This window comes from Ranitomeya imitator, chromosome 2 (assembly GCF_032444005.1).
Source record: "Ranitomeya imitator isolate aRanImi1 chromosome 2, aRanImi1.pri, whole genome shotgun sequence".
Classification (NCBI taxonomy): Eukaryota; Metazoa; Chordata; class Amphibia; order Anura; family Dendrobatidae; genus Ranitomeya; species Ranitomeya imitator.
This window is the reverse complement of record NC_091283.1, coordinates 254446134-254453758: the sequence shown is the minus strand read 5'-3', so window position 1 is coordinate 254453758 and position 7625 is coordinate 254446134.

Here is a 7625-nt window from a genome sequence, read left to right as displayed (position 1 = left end):
CTGAGTACACCAATACCTCACATGTGTGGGTAAACCACTGTTTGGGCACATGGTAAGGCTCGGAAGGGAAGGAGCGCCATTTGACTTTTTGAATGAAAAATTATCTCCATCGTTAGCGGACACCATGTCGCGTTTGGAGAGCCCCTGTGTGCCTAAACATTGGAGCTCCCCCAGAAGTGACCCCATTTTGGAAACTAGACCCCCCAAGGAACTTATCTAGATGCCTAGTGAGCACTTTAAACCCTCAGGTGCTTCACAAATTGATCTGTAAAAATGAAAAAGTACTTTTTTTTCACAAAAAAATTCTTTTCGCCTCAATTTTTTCATTTTCACATGGGCAATAGGATAAAATGGATCATAAAATTTGTTGGGCAATTTCTCTCGAGTACGCCGATACCTCATATGTGGGGGTAAACCACTGTTTGGGCACACGGCAGGGCTCGGAAGGAAAGGCGTGCCATTTGACTTTTTGAATGGAAAATTAGCTCCAATTGTTAGCGGACACCATGTCGCGTTTGGAGAGCCCCTGTGTGCCTAAACATTGGAGCTCCCCCACAAGTGACCCCATTTTGGAAACTAGACCCCCCAAGGAACTTATTTAGATGCATATTGAGCACTTTAAACCCCCAGGTGCTTCACAGAAGTTTATAACGCAGAGCCATGAAAACAAAAAATAATTTTTCTTTCCTCAAAAATGATATTTTAGCCTAGAATTTCCTATTTTACCAAGGGTAATAGGAGAAATTGGACCCCAAATTTTGTTGTCCAGTTTGTCCGGAGTACGCTGATACCCCATATCTGGGAGTAAACCGCTGATTGGGCGCACGGCAGGGCTCGGAAGGGAAGGCACACCATTTGGCTTTTTAAATGGAAAATTAGCTCCAATCATTAGCGGACACCATGTCACGTTTGGAGAGCCCCTGTGTGCCTAAACATTGGAGATCCCCCACAAATGACCCCATTTTGGAAACTAGACCCCCCAAAGGAACTAGTCTAGATGTGTGGTGAGGACTTTGAACCCCCAAGTGCTTCACAGAAGCCATGAAAATAAAATAAAAAAATTATTTTCTCAAAAATGATCTTTTATCCTGCAGTTTTTTATTTTCCCAAGGGTAACAGGAGAAATTTGACCCCAATATTTGTTGTCCAGTTTCTCCTGAGTACGGTGATACCCCATATATGGGGGTAAACTACTGTTTGGGCACATGCCGGGGCTCGGAATTGAAGTAGTGACGTTTTGAAATGCAGACTTTGATGGAATGCTCTGCGGGTGTCACGTTGCGTTTGCAGAGCCCCTGATGTGGCTAAACAGTAGAAACCCCCCACAAGTGACCCCATTTTGGAAACTAGACCCCGAAAGGAACTTATCTAGATGTGTGGTGAGCACTTTGAACCCCCAAGTGCTTCACAGAAGTTTATAATGCAGAGCCGTGAAAATAATAAATACGTTTTCTTTCCTCAAAAATAATTATTTAGCCCAGAATTTTTTAATTTTCCCAAGGGTAACAGGAAAAATTTGACCCCAATATTTGTTGTCCAGTTTCTCCTGAGTATGGTGATACCCCATATGTGGGGGTAAACTACTGTTTAGGCACATGCCGGGGCTCGGAATTGAAGTAGTGACGTTTTGAAATGCAGACTTTGATGCAATGCTCTGCGGGCGTCACGTTGCGTTTGCAGAGCCCCTGATGTGGCTAAACAGTAGAAACCCCCCACAAGTGACCCCATTTTGGAAACTAGACCCCGAAAGGAACTTATCTAGATGTGAGGTGAGCACTTTGAACCCCTAAGTGCTTCACAGAAGTTTATAATGCAGAGCCATGAAAATAATAAATACGTTTTCTTTCCTCAAAAACAATTATTTAGCCCAGAATTTTTTATTTTCCCAAGGGTTACAGGAGAAATTTGACCCCAAAAGTTGTTGTCCAGTTTCTCCTGAGTATGCTGATACCCCATGTGTGGGGGTACACCACTGTTTGGGCACACGTCGGGGCTCAGAAGGGAAGTAGTGACTTTTGAAATGCAGACTTTGATGGAATGGTCTGCGGTCGTCACGTTGCGTTTGCAGAGCCCCTGGTGTGCCTAAACAGTAGAAACCCCCCACAAGTGACCCCATTTTAGAAACTAGACCCCCCAAGGAACTTATCTAGATATGTGGTGAGCACTTTGAACCCCCAAGTGCTTCACAGACGTTTACAACGCAGAGCCGTGAAAATAAAAAATCATTTTTCTTTCCTCAAAAATGATGTTTTAGCAAGCATTTTTTTATTTTCACAAGGGTAACAGGAGAAATTGGACCCCAATAATTGTTGTGCAGTTTGTCCTGAGTATGCTGGTACCCCATATGTGGGGGTAAACCACTGTTTGGGCGCACGTCGGGGCTCGGAAGTGAGGGAGCACCATTTGACTTTTTGAATACAAGATTGGCTGGAATCAATGGTGGCGCCATGTTGCGTTTGGAGACCCCTGATGTGCCTAAACAGTGGAAACCCCTCAATTCTACCTCCAACACTAACCCCCCCACACCTCTAACCCTAATCCCAACTGTAGCCATAACCCTAACCACAACCCTAACCCTAAGGCTATGTGCCCACATTGCGGATTCGTGTGAGATTTTTCAGCACCATTTTTGAAAAATCCGCGGGTAAAAGGCACTGCGTTTTACCTGTGGATTTACCGTGGATTTCCAGTGTTTTTTGTGCGGATTTCACCTGCGGATTCCTATTGAGGAACAGGTGTAAAACGCTGCGGAATCCGCACAAAGAATTGACATGCTGCGGAAAATACAACGCAGCGTTTTCGCACGGTATTTTCCGCACCATGGGCACAGCAGATTTGGTTTTCCATAGGTTTACATGGTACTGTAAACCTGATGGAACTCTGCTGCGAATCCGCACCGGCCAATCCACTGCCAAATCCGCACCGTGTGCACATAGCCTAATTCTAAAGGTATGTGCACACGCTGCGGAAAACGCTGCGGATCCGCAGCAGTTTCCCATGAGTTTACAGTTCAATGTAAACCTATGGGAAACAAAAATCGCTGTACACATGTGGCAGAAAAACTGCACGGAAACGCAGCGGTTTACATTCTGCAGCATGTCACTTCTTTCTGCGGATTCCGCAGCGGTTTTACAACTGCTCCAATAGAAAATCGCAGTTGTAAAACCGCAGTGAAATTCGCAGAAAAACCGCGGTAAATCCGCAGCAGTTTAGCACTGCAGATTTATCAAATCCGCTGTGGAAAAATCCGCAGAGGACCAGAATACGTATGCACATACCGAAACCCTAACCCTAACCCTAGCCCTAACCCTAGCCCTAACCCTAACCCTAAACCTAGCCCTAATCCTAGCCCTAACCCTAGCCCTAACCCTAGCCCTAACCATAGCCCTAGCCCTAACCCTAGCCCTAACCCTAGCCCTAACCCTCACCCTAGCCCTAACCCTATTCTAACCTTAGTGAAACAAAAAATTCTTTATTTTTTTTATTGTCCCTACCTATGGGGGTGACAAAGGGGGGGGTCATTTATTATTTTTTTTATTTTGATCACTGTGATAGATTATATCTCAGTGATCAAAATGCACTTTGGAACTAATCTGCCGGCGTTTTGTTGCGTTGTTTTTTCTGTGCTTGTGTCCATGTACATCACATGCTTTCACATTTCCATGTATGCTGCTTTTTATGGTTGTATGCACATTTCAATATTTATGAGATTTTGTACATGTGGTATTTGGGCTGTGTTCACATGTTTTTTATAACATTTTATCAGTCCTTTTTATTATATAATGGCATTCATGCTGTATATCTATGTATGTATTTTTATATATGTTATGTATGCATTGTTATCTGTTAATTATATATATTTTCTTTCAGTGTTGTTATTTTTCTTTCTGTTCACTGCGCACATATTTCACTTTGCACTTATTATCATTCATCACCGGTCCTTAATTCGTATTCTTATTCTAACATTGGCTTTGTATTTATGTGCGGGCATATGGTGCGCGTTCTCCGCTGTGTTTATGGTGGTTACCATGGTGGTATGAGCCACCGGATGTGATGTCAGTGGAGGGCGGCGCTGTACTTTGTGGTATGTTTCCACGGTACGGTCATTTTTCGATTGGCTGATGCGTGTCTCTCCTGCGGTGACTGATACTCGTTTCTATCCCAGCTGTGGGTGTGTTTTGGTGAGGCTGATGGAGCGCGCTGTCTCTCCGGTGGCGGTTGCCATGGTGTCATGTCGCGACGCACCGGATGTGACGTCAGCGCTAGGCGGCCATGGCAGTTCCGGTTACTGCCCGAGCTGTGGTTACAATGCGGTCATGGCGACCGCTGGCCGGTGCGGAGTTTCTATCTCATCGCCGTCGTTCTCACCTGCGCAGGCGTACACAGGACTTTTACATCAGCTAATTATCGCTAGCTCTTTCCCTATCGGATCCTCAATATATATATGCATACAATGGCCAGTACCCAACCACCCCCAGACGAAGCATTTCGGTGCAAAACGCGCGTCGGGTGTTGGTGGGTCCCCCAGGAGTGCCCCATTTGGTAATTATATCATTACTTTTGTATTATTTCATATTATTAGTAACTATTTTACCTTATCTATTTTCTGCATGTTTTGTACATGGTCACTTGCACATTGATTACTTGCGTTAATACAGTTAGGTCCATATATATTTGGACAGAGACAACATTTTTCTAATTTTGGTTATAGACATTACCACAATGAATTTTAAACAAAATAAGTCAGATACAGTTGAAATTCAGACTTTCATCTTTCATTTGAGGGTATCCACATTAAAATTGGATGAAGAGTTTAGGAGTTTCAGCTCCTTAACATGTGCCACCCTGTTTTTAAAGGGACCAAAAGTAATTGGACAATTGACTTCAAGGCTATTTTATGGACAGGTGTGCACAATCCCTTCGTTATGTCATTCTCAATTAAGCAGATAAAAGCCCTGGAGTTGATTTGAGGTGTGGTGCTTGCATTTTAAAGGTTTTGCTGTGAAGTAAACATGCGGTCAAAGGGGCTCTCCATGCAGGTGAAACAAGCCATCCTTAAACTGCGAAAACAGAAAAAAACCCATCTGAGAAATTGCTACAATATTAGGAGTGGCAAAATCTACAGTTTGTTACATCCTGAGATAGAAAGAAAGCACTGGTGAACTCATCAATGCAAAAAGACCTGGGTGCCCAGGGAAGACAACAGTGGTGGATGATCGCAGAATAATCTCCACGGTGAAGAGAAACCCCTTCACAACAGGCAACCAAGTGACCAACACTCTCCAGGAGGTTGGCGTATCAATATCCAAATCTACCATAAAGAGAAGACTGCATGAAAGTAAATACAGAGGGTTCACTGCACGGTGCAAGCCACTCATAAGCATCAAGAATAAAAAGGCTAGACTGGACTTTGCTAAAAAAAAATCTAAAAAAGCCAGCACAGTTCTGGAAGAATATTCTTTGGACAGATGAAACCAATATCAACCTCTACCAGAATGATGGAAAGAGAAAAGTATGGCGAAGGCGTGGTACAGCTCATGATCCAAAGCATACCACATCATCTGTAAAACCCGACGGTGGCAGTGTGATGGCTTGGGCATGCATGGCTTCCAGTGGCACTGGGTCACTAGTGTTTATTGATGATGTGACACAGGACAGAAGCAGCCGAATGAATTCTGAGGTATTCAGAGCCATACTGTGTGCTCAGATCCAGCCAAATGCAACCAAACTGATTGGTTGTTTCATACTACAGATGGACAATGACCCAAAACATAAAACCAAAGCAACCCAGGAGTTTATTAAAGCCAAGAAGTGGAATATTCCTGAATGGCCAAGTCAGTCACCTGATCTCAACCCAATTGAGCATGCATTTCACTTGTTAAAGACTAAACTTCAGACAGGAAGGCCCACAAACAAACAGCAACTGAAAACCACCGCAGTGAAGGCCTGGCAGAGCATCAAAAAGGAGGAAACACAGCGTCTGGTGATGTCCATGAGTTCTAGACTTCAGGCAGTCATTGCCAACAAAGGGTTTTCAACCAAGTACTAAAATGAACATTTTATTTAATATTATTTAATCTGCCCAATTACTTTTGGTCCCTTTTAAAAACAGGGAGGCACATGTTAAGGAGCTGAAACTCCTAAACCCTTCATCCAATTTTAATGTGGATACCCTCAAATGAAAGCTGAAAGTCTGAACTTCAACTGCATCTGAATTGTTTTGTTTAAAATTCATTGTGGTAATGTCTATAACCAAAATTAGAAAAATGTTGTCTCTGTCCAAATATATATGGACTTAGCTGTATGGTTTGGTTGTGATTTGTATGATACTACTACTTTGGGGGTTCATACTTGGGTTGCCCGCCTATTCCTGTGCTTTGGTGCATTCCCACTGTATTTTATGTATATATATTTTATTGTTTGGTTAATAAAATTATTTCTTTTTTACTGACCTTGTGTGAAGGCAGGTTTTTGGTGTTATATTTATATTCCTTCATGGTCTTTCTTTGGTGGATTTATTTTTGGTGTTGACCTGACCTGTTTAGCCAATTACCTGGGGATAAATGGATTTACAGACTTAGGCCGGCCTCACACTCAGCGTATAAAAATACGGTCCGTAAATTACGGCCTTAATACGCAGAAAAGTCCCCAAAATAGTGGTCCGTATCTCCTCCGTAGGCAGGGTGTGTCAGCGTATTTTGCGCATGGCATCCTCCGTATGTAATCCGTATGGCATCCGTACTGCGAGATTTTCTCGCAGGCTTGCAAAACCGACATACGGACATACAAAGGATCCATGTGTTAAAAAAATCATAAAAACGTATATACTGTATATATGTATATATATATATATATATATACACACATGTCAGTAGACACATATATGTATATATATTAATATTTAATGCAGCGCTAGATAGCTTTAAAGCCGGTAATTCAATTACCGGCTTTTGCTTTCTTCTTCCTAAACCCGACATGATATGAGACATGGTTTACATACAGTAAACCATCTCATATCACCATTTTTTTTGCATATTCCACACTACTAATGTTAGTAGTGTGTGTGTGCAAAATTTTGGCTCTCTAGCTATTAAATTAAAGGGTTAAATGGCGGTAAACATTGGCGTGGGCTCCCGCACAATTTTTTCCGCCAGTGTAGTAAAGCCAGTTACTGAGGGCAGATATTAATAGCCTGAAGAGGGTCCATGGTTATTGACCCCCTCCCTCCCCCAGGCTAAAAACACCTGCCCCCAGCCACCCCAGAAAAGGCACATCTGGAAGATGCGCCTATTCTGGCACTTGGCCACTCTCTTCCCATTCCCGTGTAGCGGTGGGATATGGGGTAATGAAGGGTTAATGTCACCTTGCTATTGTAAGGTGACATTAAGCCAGATTAATAATGGAGAGGCGTCAGTTATGACAGCTATCCATTATTAATCCAATTGAATGAAAGGGTTAAAAAACACACACATTATTACAAAGATTTTAATGAAATAAACACACAGGTTGTTTTAATATTTTATTGTTCTCTCAATCCACCTGAAGACCCTCGCTCTGTAACAAATGAAAAATAAAAAAACAACAATATCCTTACCTTCCAACGATCTGTCACGTCCAACGATGTA